This window comes from Castor canadensis, chromosome 8 (genome assembly GCF_047511655.1).
Source record: "Castor canadensis chromosome 8, mCasCan1.hap1v2, whole genome shotgun sequence".
Lineage (NCBI taxonomy): Eukaryota > Metazoa > Chordata > Mammalia > Rodentia > Castoridae > Castor > Castor canadensis.
The window spans coordinates 110,953,904-110,969,414 of record NC_133393.1 but is presented as its reverse complement, the minus strand read 5'-3'; positions in this window follow the sequence as shown (position 1 = coordinate 110,969,414).

Below are 15,511 nucleotides of genomic sequence, written 5' to 3'. Positions count from 1 at the left end.
CAAAGTTCCTTCTGAGACTCAGGGCAAACCCTTAGCTATTAGCTACAGTAAAATCACATAGAAAACTAGATATTTTTAAGAGTCAATGGCACAGGTTAAACATTTCCATTCCAATTCCAAGGAGGAATGGGTACAGAGAAAGGAGGAATGGGAATAGCAAGACTAAAACATAGCAATACAAACAAAAAATCCTGTAGGTCCATACCCAGCATCCAGTGCATATGGTGGCAGGATGTGGGTTCCAAAGGTCTTGGGCATCTCTGTCCCTATGCCTTGTGGTTTGTCTCTCTCTCTTTGGTTTGCTCTATTCATGGTCTGCAGCTTTCCTCAGCATTTTTAACTTCCTGGGTCCCATCACATCTTCAGTTTACCTTCATAGAGTCAAAAATCACCCTTTCAGGGGATGCCTGCAGGAATCCTGACCCTGCCACATATTTCCTGGCCCCCTAGTCCTTTCTTTGAAATCTTGGTGGAAGCCTCTATGACCCTATAAGTTTTGCATTCTGCATGCCTGCAAAATCAGCATGATGTGGATGGTGAAAATGCCTGCTACCAGCAAGAATGGTACTTGGGCCCCCTTGGGCCATGCTTCACTGGTCTCTGAGTGCCTGGGTAACAGCATTGTGAAATGAGTCATTAGGAAACAAATTAATACATGGCCCTGTGCAAGAGGGATGCTCCAGAGATGGTCTATTCTCAAGGGAAAATCTTTCAAATGACTTTATTCTTTCAAACACTTGAGCCTACTGATATATGGGGTCTAGCCAATTCCTGAAATGTCCTCAAGGCATCTTTCTTATCATCTAGATGCATAGTAGCTGACTTCTTTTTAATGGAGATAATCTTTTCAGAACCCATGCCTTCCTTAGCCTTAACTTTATATAGGCTTTCCTGACAAAATTGCAAATTTTCAAATCTTTCTCTGCCACTTTTTACTCTTGATTCTCATTGTAAAACTGGCTAAAAGCAGCCAGCAAGCTAAGAGTAATGGCTCATGCCTGTCATTCCAGCTACACAGAAGGCTGAGATCAGAAGAATCATGGTTCAAGACTGCAAGATTCCCATCTCAACATAAAAAGCTGGATGTGGTGGCATGTGCCTGTCATCCCAGCAAGAGTGGGAAGCATAAATAGGATTACTGTCCAGGTTGGCCTGGACAAAAAGTGAGACCCTATCTCAAAAAGAACCATAGCAAAAATGATTTAGGCATTGCTCAAACAGTAGAGCTCCTGCCTACCACACCCAAAACCCTGAGTTCAAACCCCAGTACTGCCACAAAAAAAGTAAAATAACAATGCTATGGCTTGAATATTGAGTTACCTTGAAAAGTTCCTCCAACAGAATGGTGAGTCTATCACTTTAAACATAGCCTTCCCCAAGGTCAGAGGACATGGACAAAATGTAGACAAGTTCTTTGTCAGATGTGACATGAATGTCCGTAGCCTCCAGTCTAATTCCCAATAGAGTCTTTTGCTCATCTGAAACCTCATGAGCACAGTCTTTACTGTCTGAATTTCTATTGTCTTTCTGGTCTTCTGAATTTCCACCAGAATCATCCATTACACTGAGTTTACGGCTCTAGCCTTCACTTCTAAACCCTTCCAAATTCCTACTGAAAGCCAGTTCAAAAGGATTGAGAAGCACATGGTCAGGATTTGTCGCAGCAATGGCCCTACTCCTCTGATGCCATTTCTCTGTGTTACCAGCTTTTTCATTGCTATGACACATACCTAAACAACTTAAAGGAGGAAGACTTTATTTTGGCTCAAAATTTCAGATGTTTCAGTGCATACCTCTTGGCTCTGCTCATCCTGAACCCAGGAGGAGACAGAACACCACAGTGGTGTCAGCATGATCTGAAGCTGTTCATGTCGTGGTGTACAGGAAGGAGAGAAAGAGGAGAAAGAGGAGGAGGAGGAGGAAGGAGAAAGGAAGGGACTGGGTAGGGACCAGGTAAAACCTCCAAGGCCAAGTCCCCAGTGACCTACTTCCTCCAATTAGGCCCCACCTCCTAAAGTTTCTACCACCTCCAAAAATAGCACCACCACATGGGGAAGAATCAGTCAATTTATGAACCTGTGGGAACATTTCATATTGAAACCTTAGCAGTAGTCAACTGTTATAAATGCATGCTGTGTTCTTCATAAAAATATACACCTGAAGCTTGTACACACAAGCTATTATTTGTGTTATTCACATGTTTTCTTCTGTATTTTAAAAGTTTGATTTTTTTAATTCTTTGCCTGCTTTAAAAGTGTTCAAAATCTCTCGTTATTCTGGCAACTTTTTTCATTATTGAGACAATGAACATTAACTTGTGACCCATGGGTGGGCTTCAGAGTGTGTGGATCCATTGAAATATTATGTATCACAGTTTTACATGCATACATACTGTTTTGAATGAGATTAATCATCACACATCAAATCATAATATGAAGGAAAGGGTATACTTAAGTGTACTAAAGTTTGAAAATAATTTCAGGTCACATAGTACTTACAGGCTAAAATCATTTCAAATCCTCAATGATTTCCTTTTCCATTTTATAATGTTGCTCATTTTTCTAGTAATTCTTTGGGTTACTAAGCACTTCATCACTTCTTTGTGCTAATAGCACAAGCTCTCCTAATAATATATCTGCATACCCATGAGTGAAGAGCTGAAAATTAAGGCCCTCAGCAATGAAGGGGGCAAAATATAACTTTGTTTATATGGAAAGAGGTCTTGGGTTTGGCACTGGTGGCTCACACCTGTAATCCTAGCTATTTGGGAAGTTGAAATTGGGAGGAGTGGCTTGAGGCCAGCCTAGGCAAAAATTTTGTGAGACCCTAGCACAAGTGAACAAAAGCTGGATGTAGCAGTTTGCGCCTATCACTGCAGTGACTGAACAGAACCTAAAAACAGGAGAATCACAGTCTAGTCAGGACTGGGCAAAAAGTAAGACTCTATCTAAAAAATAACCAGAGAAGAAAGCACTGCTGGTGTGGCATAAGTGGTAGAGCACTTGCCTAGCAATTGCAAAGCCCTGAGTTCAATCCCAGGTACTGCCCCCCCCCCAAAAAAAAGAGGCTTTGGTCCATAAATGGTTCTAAGGCTTGACTTAGAAGGTGCTATTTCAAATGCATCCCAAAGACTCTTAGATTAAGGGCTTGGTCCCTCACTTGGTGCTACTGGGAGGTAGTGGAAACTTTTTAAGAGGTGGGGCTTAGGCTGGGAAAAGTGGTTATCTGTCTGCAGAAAACTGAAACTAGATCTATGTCTATCATCCTGTACTAGTATCAACACAAAATGGATCAAAGACCTCAATATCAGACCCCAAATTTTGAAGCTAGTACAGAAGAAGCAGGGAATACTCTGGCTTAGGGTGAAAGGCTGCAAGAAGATTTACCAAGTCAATGGACCCTGAAAACAGGCAGGAGTAGCAATACTTATCTTAGACAAAGTAGACTTCAAACTTACACTGATCAAATGAAATAAAGAAGGACATTCCATACTAATAAAAGGGGAAATAGACCAAAAGGAAATAATAATTATCAACCTATATGCACCCAATGTCAATGCACCCAATTTCATCAAACATACTCTAAAGGACCTAAAAACATATATAGACTCCAACACAGTGGTAATGGAAGACCTTAATACCCCTCTATCACCAATAGATAGGTCATCCAACAAAAAAATCAATAAAGAAATTCTAGAACTAAATCACACCATAGATCAAATGGACCTAGCTGATCTCTACAAAATATTTCATCCAACTTCTGCACAATATACATCTTCTCAGCAGCCCATGGAACTTTCTCCAAATCTTAGAGCGCAAAGCAAGCCTCAGCAAATATCAGTAAATAAAATAACTCCATGCTTTCCATCTGATCACAGTGCATAAAACTAGAAATCAACAACAAAAACAACAGTAAAAAAAATTCAAAAAATTGGAAGCTGAGCAATACATTGCTCAATGATCAAAGAGTCATTGATGAAACAGAAGAGAAAATTAAAAGATTCCTAGAAGTTAGTGAAAATGAAAACATGACCTACCAGAACCTATGGAACACACAAAGGCATCCTAAAGGGAAAGTTTATAGCCATGAGTGCATATATTAAAAGGACAGAAAGATCTCAAATCAATGATCTAATGCTAGATCTAAAACCCCTAGAAAAACAAGGACAAACAAATCCCAAAACAAGCAGAAGGAGAGAAATGATAAAAATGAAGACTGAAATTGAAATCAATGAAACAGAAACAAAAAAATCATACAAAGAATTAATGAAACAAAAAGCTAGTTCTTTGAAAAAATAAATAAGATTGGGGGAGACTTCAAGATGGCAGCTAGAGGGAGGAAGCAGAAAGCATGCTTCCTAAAGTAAAATCTTGGAGAGATGCTGGAGATACACCTTACAGGATAAAACACCGAGAAGAGGCAAAACTTTGACTCCTCCACACCCGCAGCCCACGCATAGCATCCCCACTTCACATTAAATGGAGAAACCAGGAGGGCCACCAGACCCCAGCGCCCAGACCACTTGGGAAGATGCAGACCACAAGGTGAGCTAAGTGGTACGCAGTACTCCCAAAGACAACCCTGGGCCAGATCAGCATAGCCCCCTGGACAGACTGACACCCACCCAGGGAAAAAAGAGAAACTCAATAATAAACAACAAAAAGACATGTAGCAAAGAGGGCAGGGTGCCCTGAATGCCAAAGAGTGGGGGAGGGGAAATCCCTCACAGAACTGTAAATAAACAAGCCGGCCAAAGAAGGCAGGAGGGGTGGCACATGCCTAGCAACCAGGAGCAGAAAAGCTTGTAAAAGTGGCACTTCACATGTGAACTGTAAATAAATAAGCCAGCCGGAGAAGGCAGGAGCGGTGGCACCAGCCCAGGAGCGGGAAAGCTTGCAAAAGTGGCGATGGAGGAAAACTCCACAACAGAGGGGAGAAGGCCCACTTCTGACATGAATTGTAAATAAACACACAACCTGAGAAAGCAGGTGCAGTGTCACCTCCTCCAGGGTGCTTGGAAAGGGGAAAGCTTGTAGCAGTGGCGGTCGTGCCCAGGAGAACTCTAAGTAAACAAAGCCTGCAGGGCTAGGTGAGTGTTAAGCTCACTCCTGAGATCTGCATAAATAAAGCCTACAGCAACAGCAGGCTGACAGCAACTGGCAGGTGAACCACAGCTTCAGACAGCCATTCACAGACCTGTCTCCAGACTCTTTTTTTTTTCTTTCTTCCTTTGATGAGACAACAACTGAACTACACCTGCATGCTGAAAAACTAACTGAAATTGTATTGCATTTGAACTTGGGACGCTTTGTGCTGTTTTTGTTTTGTTTTGTTTTTTTAGATTTTTTCCCCTTTGATAAGACAATGACAGAACTACTTCTGAGACACCATCTCCCAGGATTGGAGGCTGAGGGACTAACACCAAAATTATTAAGACTGAAACTTTATTGCATTTGAAATTGGAGATTTTTTTTTCCAATCCTCTCTCTGTCTCTCTAATGCCTGTTCAGCTTACTGTTGATTAGTACACTATCTCTTCCTGTTTATATCTTTGAAACTTTTTTTGCTTGCTTGTTAGTTTTGCTTTGTTTTTACTTGTTTGTTTGTTTTTCCCTTTTTCTTTAACTTCTTTGCTTTCCCTCTCCTCTCACCATTCCATCCTGAATATCACCATTGTTAATATTACAAGCTAGAAAATACTTAATTGCACAGAGTACAGGGACAATAACAACACCAATGGCAATGATAGAAAGACAGAAAAAACAGGGAAACCAGTTTCCCCACAGCAAAAAATTAGTACAGGAACCAGAGGGAAATGAAGAAAACAGATACTCAGATCCAGACTCCAGCAAAATAAAGGTAAACTATGCCAAAGAACCCAATGAAGCCAACAAGAATAATTTAAAAGAAGAAATCATACATGTAATCAATGAGAATTTTGTAGAGATGATACTGGATATGGTCAACCAAAATGTACAGGAGACACTCAAGAAATTACAAAACAACAAAAATAGAGAACTTGAAAAAGCAAAAGAACAAATAAAAGAAACCATAGAAGCATTGTATAAACACCAAAGACAAAGAACACAATTAATAAAGAGATAAATGAACTCAGGACAAAAATAGACAACATTAAAGAGGAAATGACTCAGGATATGGAAAACCTCAGAAAAAGAACAAAACAGAATTGCAAAACAAAATGAAAACCAATCCAGCAGAATAGAACAAACAGAAGATGGAATCTCAAAACTCGAAGATGAAATAGTAAGTAAAGAAAAAACCAAAGAACTATTAGTTAAATAACTCAAGACTTGTGAAAAGAAAATGCAGGAACTCACTGACTCCATCAAAAGACCAAACCTGAGAATCAGGGCATTGAAGAAGGAGAAGAGGTGCAAGCAAAAGGAATATGTAATATATTCAACAAAATAATAACCGAAAACTTCCCAAATCTAGAGAAATCTATTCCCATACAGATGCAAGAGGCCTCCAGAACACCAAACAGACCAGACCAAAATAGAACTACCCATGGCATATTATCATTAAAACAACAAGTACAGAGACCTGAGAAAGTATATTGAGGACTGTAACAGAGAATAAACGAATAACATACAAAAGTAAACCCATCAAAATCACAGCAGACTTCTCAACAGAAACATTAAAAGCAAGAAGAGCTTGGGGTGAGATCTTCCGGGCACTGAATGAAAATAACTTCAACCCCAGGATACTCTGCTTAGCAAAACTATCATTCAAAATAGATGGAGCAATAAAAGTCTTCCATGATAAGCAGAAACTAAAACAATATGTGACCAGAAAGCCAAACTGAGAAAGAATATATGAAAATAATTCCATTTACAATAGCCTCAAAAAATATCAAATATCTAGGTGTAAACCTAACAAAAGATGTGAATGACCTCTACAAAGAAAACTATAAACTTCTGAACAAAGAGATTGAGGAAGACTATAGAAAGTGGAGAGATCTTGCATGCTCATGGATCAGTAGAATCAACATAGTAAAAATGTCTATGCTCCCAAAAGTAATCTACATGTTTAATGCAATTCCCATCAAAATTCCAATGACATTCATTAAAGAGATTGAAAAATCTACCATTAAATTTATATGGAACACAAGAGGCCACGAATAGCCAAGGCAATACTCAGTGAAAAGAACAATGCTGGAGGTATCACGATACCTGACGTCAAACTGTATTACAAAGCAATAACAATAAAAACAGCATGGTAATGGCAAAAAAACAGATATGAAGACCAGTGGAAGAGAATAGAGGACCCAGATATGAAGCCACACAACTACAACCAACTTGTCTTTGACAAAGTAGCTAAAAATATACAATGGAGAAATAGCAGCCTCTTCAACAAAAACTGCTGGAAAAACTGGTCAGCAGTCTGCAAAAAACTGAAACTAGATCCATGTATATCACCCTATACCAATATTAACTCAAAATGGATCAAGGATCTTAGTATCAGACCCCAAACTGTAAAGTTGATACAGGAAAGAGTAGGAAATACTCTGGAGTTAGTAGGTATAGGTAAGAACTTTCTCAACGGAACCCAGTAGCACAGCAACTAAGAGATAGCATAGATAAATGGGACTTCATAAAACTAAAAAGCTTCTGTTCATCAAAAGAAATGGTCTCTAAACTGAAGAGAACACCCACAGAGTGGGAGAAAATATTTGCCAGCTACTCATCAGACAAAGGACCTTAAAAAACTAAACTTAAACAAAGGAACTTAAAAAACTAAACTCTCCCAAAACTAATGAACCAATTAAGAAATGGGCAAGTGAACTAAACAGAAATTTCTCAAAAGAAGAAATTCAAATGGCCAAAAAACACATGAAAAAATGCTCACCATCTCTAGCAATAAAGGAAATGCAAATTAAAACCACACTAAGATTCCACCTCACCCTTGTTAGAATAGCCATCATTAGCAACACCACCACCAACAGGTGTTGGCGAGGATGCGGGGAAAAAGGAACCCTCTTACACTGTTGGTGGGAATGTAAACCAGTACAACCACTCTGGAAAAAAATTTGGAGGCTACTTAAAAAGCTAAACATTGATATACCATTTCATCCAGCAATACCACTCTTGTGGATATACCCAAAAGACTGTGACACAGGTTACTCCAGAGGCACCTGCACACCCATGCTTATTGCAGAACTATTCACAATAGCCAAATTATGGAGAAACAGCCAAGATGCCCCATTACTGACGAGTGGATCAAGAAAATGTGGTACCTATACACAATGGAATTTTATGCAGCCATGAAGAAGAACGAAGTGTTATCATTTGCTGGTAAATGGATGAAATTGGTTAACATCATTCTGAGTGAGGTTAGCCTGGCCCCAAAGACCAAAAATCGTATGTTCTCCCTCATATGCGGACAATAGATCAAGGGCAAACACAAGAAAGGAATTGTACTTTGATCACATGATAAAGTGAGAGCACACAAAGGAGGTGTGAAGATAGGTAAGACACCCAAAATACTAGATAGCATTTGTTGCCCTCAATGCAGAGAAACTAAAGCAGCTACCTTAAGAGCAACTAAGGCCAATAGGAAAAGGGGACCAGGAACTAGAGAAAAGTTTAGATCAAAAAGAATTAATGTAGAAGGTAACACACATGCACAGGAAATCAATGCAAGTCAACTCCCTGTATAGCTATCCTTATCTCAACCAGCAAAAACCCTTGTTCCTTCCTATTATTGCTTATACTCTCTCTTCAACAAAATTAGAGATAAGGGCAAAATAGTTTCTGCCAGGTAGCGGAGAGGCTGGGTGGGGAGGGGAGAAATGACCCAATCATTGTATGCACCTATGAATAAAATAAAAATTTTAATAATAAATAAATAAATAAATAATAAATAAGATTGACAGACTCCTGTCAAATCTGACTACAATGAAAAAGAAAAAACTCTAATCTGTAAAATCAGAAATAAAAAGGGAGATAACAACAAACAGCATGGAAATCCAGGAAATCATCAGACACTACTTTGAGAATCTGTATTCCAATAAATTTGAAAATCTTGAAGAAATGGACAGATTTCTGGATACTTATGACCATCCAAAATTGAGCTAAGAGGCTATTAGTCACCTGAATAGATCTATAACACAACATGAAATTGAAGCAGAAATAGAGTCTCCCAAAAAAGGAAAGTCCAGGACCTGATGGATTCCCTGCTGAATTCTATCAGACTTTTAAAGAAGAACTAATACCAACCCTCCTTAAACTGCTCCATGAAATAGAAAGGGAAGGAACACTACCTAACTCGTTCTATGAATCCAGTATTACACTTATCCTAAAATCAGGCAAAGACACCTCCAAAAAGGAGAACTATAGGCCAATCTCCTTAATGAACATTGATGCAAAAATCCTCAATATAATAATGTCAAACTAAATCTAACAACACATCAGAAAAATTATTCACATGACCAAGTCATTTTCATCCCAGGGATGCAGGGGTGGTTCAACATATGCAAATCCATAAATGTAATACGTCACATTAATAGAACCATAGACAAAAATCACTTGATCATCTCAATACATGCAGAAAAAGCCTTTGACAAGATCCAACACCACTTCACAATAAAAGCTCTAAGAAAACTAGGAATAGAAGAAAGTACCTAAACATTGTAAAGGCTATATATGACAAACTTATAGCCAACATCATATTTAATGGTGAAAAACTAAAACTCTACTCAAAAACTCCTAGATACCATAAACAGCTACAACAAGGTGGCAGGATACAAAATCAACTTACAAAAATCATTAGCTTTTCCATACACCTATAATGAACAAACTGAGAAAGACTATATGGAAACAATTCCATTTATAGTAGCCTCAAAAAAAATCAAACACCTAGAAGTAAACTTCACAAAGGATGTGAATGACCTCTACAAGGAGAACTACAAACCCCTGAAGAAAGAGATCGAGGAAGACTACAGAAGGTGAAGAGTTCTCTTGTGCTCATGGATTGGTAGGATCAGCATAGTAAAAGTGGACGTAATACCAAAAGCAATCTACATGTTTAACACAATTCCCATAAAAATCCCAATGAAATTCATCACAGACATTTAAAAATCTACCCTAAAGTTCATTTGGAATTACAAAAGACCCTAAATAGCTAAGACAATGCTCAGCAAAAAGAGCAATGCTGGAGGTATCACAATACTTGACTTCAAACTATATTACAAAGCAATAGCAATAAAAACAGTTTTGGTACTGGCACAAAAACAGACATGAAGACCAGTGAAACAGAATAGAGCACCCAGATATGAATCCATACAGCTACACCCACCTTGTTTTTGATGAAGGTGCCAAAAACATACGATGGAGAAAAGACAGCCTCTTCAACAAATGTTGCTGAGAAAAGAGGATATCTGTCTGCAAAAAACTGAAACTAGATCCATGTTTGCCATCCTGTACTAGTATCAACTCAAAATGGATCAAGGACCTTAATATCAAACCAGAAACTCTGAAGTTAGTGCAGGAAAGAGCAGTGAATACTCTGGAAGTAATAGATATAGATAAGGACTTCCTCAGTAGAACCCCAGCAGCTCAGCAACAAAGACAAAGGATGGACAAATGGGACTTCATAAAATTAAAAAGCTTCTGCACAAAAAAAAAAAATGGTCTCTGAACTGAAGAGACCACCCACAGACTAGGAGAAAGTATTTGCCAGTTATACATCAGACAAGGGACTGATAACCAAAATATACAGGGAACTCAAAAAACTAAACTCTCCCAAAAATCAATGAACCAATAAAGACATGGGCAACTGAACTAAACAGAACTTTCTCAAAAGAAGAAATTCAAATGGTCACAAAAGACATGAAAAAATGCTCACCATCTCTAGCAATAAAGGAAATGCAAATCAAAACCACACTAAGATTCCACCTCACCCCTGTTAGAATAGCCATCATCAAAAACACCACCAGCAACAGGTGTTGGTGAGGATGTGGGGAAAAAGGAACCCTTATACACTGCTGCTGGGAATGCAAGCTAGTGCAACCACTCTGGAAAACGATATGGAGGCTTCTTAAAAAATCGACACATAGAACTGCCATATGATCCAGCAATCCCATTCCTGGGGATATATCCAAAGGAATGTGACACAGATTACTCCAGAGGTACCTGCACACCCATGTTTATTGCAGTGCTTTTTTACAATAGTCAAGTTATTGAAACAGCCAAGATGCCCCAGTACTGACAAATGGATCAAGAAAATGTGGTATTTATACACAATGGAGTTTTACTCAGCCATGAAGAAGAATGAAATCTTATTATTCACAAGTAAATGGATGGAACTGGAGAACATCATTCTGAGCAAGGTTAGCCAGGCTCAGAAGACCAAAAATCATATGTTCTCCCTCATATGCAGACTTTAGATCTAAGGCAAATACAGCAATGTTTTTGGACTTGGGTCACATTCTAAGGGGAGAGCACATACGGGAGGTATGGGATAGGTAGGAAACCCAAAACAGGAAAGTGTTTGATGTCTCCACTGCAGAGGAAGTAATACAGAAACCTTAAAGCAACTGAGGTCAATATGGGAAGGGGATCAGGAACTAGTGAAAAGGTCAGGTAGAGATGAATCAACTTGGGTTTTAACATACTTGTGCATGGAAGCAATGCTACGAATCTCTCTGTATAGAAGTATGTCCTTAACTCAACTAGCAAAAACACTTTGTCTTTCTTATTATTGCTTATGTCTTCTCTTCAACAATATTAGAGATAAGGGCAGAACAGGTTCTGCCTGGAAGCGAGGGTGGGATGGGGGGGTGCAAAATGCCCCAAACAATGTATGCACATGTGAATAAATGAATAAAAAAATTTTTTTAAAGAAAATGTGGTATTTATACACAATGGAATTTTACTCTGGCATGAAGAACAATGAAATCTTGTCATTCGCAAGTAAATGGATAGAATTGAAGAACATAATCTTAAGCAAAGTTAACCAGGCTCAGAAGGCCAAAAATCGTATGTTCTCCCTCATATGCAGACTTTAGACCTAAAACAAATGCAGCAATGTTATTAGACATGGGCCACACGCTAAGGGGAGAGCACATCCATGAAGACTAGGAAAAGGTAGGAAACCTGGAATTTGAAAGTGTTTGATATGCCCACTGTAGAAGAGCTATTATGGTAACCTTAAACTGACAGAGGTAACTATGGGAAAGTGACTGGGAAGTAGTGATGAGGTGTGGTAGAGATGAATCAATTCAGGTTGTGTAATACACTTGTGCATGGAAGCCATGCTAGGAATCTCTCTGTATAGCTGTCCTTATCTCAAACTAGCAAAAACACTGTGTCTTTCTTAGTATTGCTTATGTCTCCTCTTCAACAAAATTGGAGAAGAGGGCAGAACAGGTTCTGCCTAAAAGCGAGTAGGGAGGGGGGAGATGGAGGGGGTGGGTTGTAGAGGGGAGAGATAGCCCAAACAATGTATGTATATATGAATAAATGAATAAACCAAAAAAAAAAAAGAAAGAAAAACACAAGAAAAAAAAGAGGTGTGGCCTAGTGAGAAGTCTTCTGGTCACTGGAAGTATGTCCTGGAAAGACATAGTGAGACCTCACCTCTCTCTGCTTTCTCTCTTTGCTCCCAGACCATGAGGTAAGCACTTTGTTCTGCCCTGTGCTTCTACTATGATGTGCTATCGATCCAAAAGCAACAGGACTAACTGATGATGGACTGAAACTTTCAAAATTATGAGCAAAGCAAGCCTTTTCTCTTTACAGATTGATTATATTGGGTGTTTGCTATAATGATGAAAAGCTGACTAACACAGAAGGCAAGTTAAACATCTACAGCCTCACTTTCTAGTTGTTTCCATATCTAGGTAAATGGAAGCATGCACATATTTTGCTGACTTCACTAATTCTAACATATGTCAGAAATGTAAAGGTCAGCTGCGGGATTAGCTATTTATATACATTCTCTACTTTTTACAGATAAGTAAGGATTTATAGTCCCTTGAATATCCATAAGAATGTCATTATTCCAATAGGAAAAGGGGACCAGGAACTAGAGAAAAGGTTAGATCAAAAAGAATTAACCTAGAAGGTAACACCCACGCACAGGAAATCAATGTGAGTCAATGCCCTGTATAGCTATCCTTATCTCAACCAGCAAAACCCCTTGTTCCTTCCTATTATTGCTTATACTCTCTCTACAACAAAATTAGAGATAAGGGCAAAATAGTTTCTGCTGGGTATTGAGGGGGGGAGCAGGAGGGGGTGGAGTGGGTGGTAAGGGAGGGGGTGGGGGCAGGGGGGAGAAATGAACCAAGCCTTGTATGCACATATGAATAATAAAAGAAAAATGAAAAAAAAAAAAAAAAAGAATGTCATTATTATTAACCAAAATGTCACAGTGTCCTATTTGACTTCAGAGTTAGAAAGTGGGTTTTTAAGTCCTCCCTGTATTGTTCCCAGTTGGCTACCAACTGCTGTTGAACCTCAGTAACCCTTCCCTACCCAGCATATGTAATGATATCAGCCTCACAAGGTAATTGTAAAGATTAATTATTTAATTTTGCCTAACACAGAGTAGGTATTTCAAATAATAACCATTATTGGGTATCTATAATTCCATACAACATACAATGACATTTTATATTTATAGGAGGGGGGAAGATGAACAGAGAGGGTGAAAGAGGATGAAGATGTTTGATGTACTTTATATACTTGTATGAAAATAAAACAATGAAACCTACTGAAATTGTTTTAAGAAGAGGGAAAGAGGAAAAAGGGAGAATGAGGGATGAAAGTACATTGTAAGCATACATGGAAATGTCACAACAAAACCCCCTGTACAACTAATATATGCTAATAAAAATATTTTTAAAAAACAAAAGTAAATAAATAAAGAGTTTAAAACTTAAAAAAAGAAACTGATGTTCAGATGGATTGATAATTTTGCCAAAGTCAAATTCAAGCAACCAGGAGACAATGAGCCTGGTATAGACCCCAAAGTTCTTTTGTTAGGTCTTGCTAATTTAATCTGAAATAAGTACATACTGGCTAACTCATCATTTTTAACCAAATACAGCTAATATTTAGTGTATCATATGTATAAATTATATAATATCAAAGCAATTTTATAGATGTATGATTCCTATCTAAGAATTTGTTCATTAAATAAGTATATATGCTTCCATTTTTCATTTTTGCCAATTTGACACATTATAATTTATTGATCCAAAGTGCAATTTTATAATTACAATATTATATGACTAATAAACTGTGGGGTAAAATTTGTTCTTTCTACCATGACAATATTTAAATTAATCTGGATCTCATTTGCCTGGATCCCGTATTTCTCACCATCTTTACATTGGTTTCATCTGCACTATTTCTCAGTGACAGCTCAAAGTAAAAATGTTTCTCAGAAATTAACGTGCACTTATATAGACTAAAAGCCTTTGTATTACATATTCTTGGAATCTTCAGGATTGATTTGGGCAGAAAGTTGTTAATACTGATCAAATGCCACATGAATGTTATTGAATGAATATGCCCATGTTAAGACTGTGACCAATTAAACAGACTAAAATAGCAAACTGAAAGTAAAAAAAAAAAATGAGTCAATCAAAGGATTTGGATCTACTACTCACTTAATTGACTGTTTGTTGTAGTGTTATATATACACAGTCTTCGTTTACTCTTTTGTGCTGATGGGGTTGACATAAGTAAAACTTAATTTAAACTTTAAGAAAGGCTAAAAGTTCCTTTGACAGGTATTGGAAGTTTTTCAGTCCCTCCCCCCCCTTTTTGGGCCTATTGCGTCAGGACCTCTTCGTGGTTTTGACTCACTGACAATTGGAAGAAATTTGAGAAGAAATTCTGCAGACTGTCATTTCTTCTCCATGAGAGCTAATCTGTTGGCAATTTCATTTGGCTTAAGACTAGGTGAGGCTAAAAATGAATATCATTTATTCCCAGACTGCCTAACACTCTTGCTTTGCTATGATTTTCTGGAAGAAGTATATATATTTTATTTCTGTGTCTTTTGAACAGAAATGTTTTCTGATTCTTTTTTAAATGATAAGAAAATACTAAGAGGCTTCAAAGGGAATAGAATTTTAATCAAAGAATCTGACTCAAAGTATTCTGCTGTTATACAAAAGGATTTTTCTTTGTCATTTAAAATATATTTTCTGTAATCTGTTTTATTACCAAGATCTAAGTTTGATCTTTAAAAATGTAAGACCAAAATTGTATTCAATGCACTGGTCCAAGTGATGTCTTAAATGTAGTAGCTTTTATTTCTTGTTAAGATAGAAAAGTTGAAATACTTAAAAAGATAGCAATTATTTGGCCATTGTTATTGACATAGGTTGGCTGATGGATTCACAAGAAAAATAAATTGATGTAAGATTCTGGAAGGTGCCTTCATGGAATAGAACTGGTCAATGAGTTCTTAGAGGTTGAATAAGTGTACATTTAACTTTTAGTCCTGGCTAACTTTGGTCAGATAGGGTCTTCTG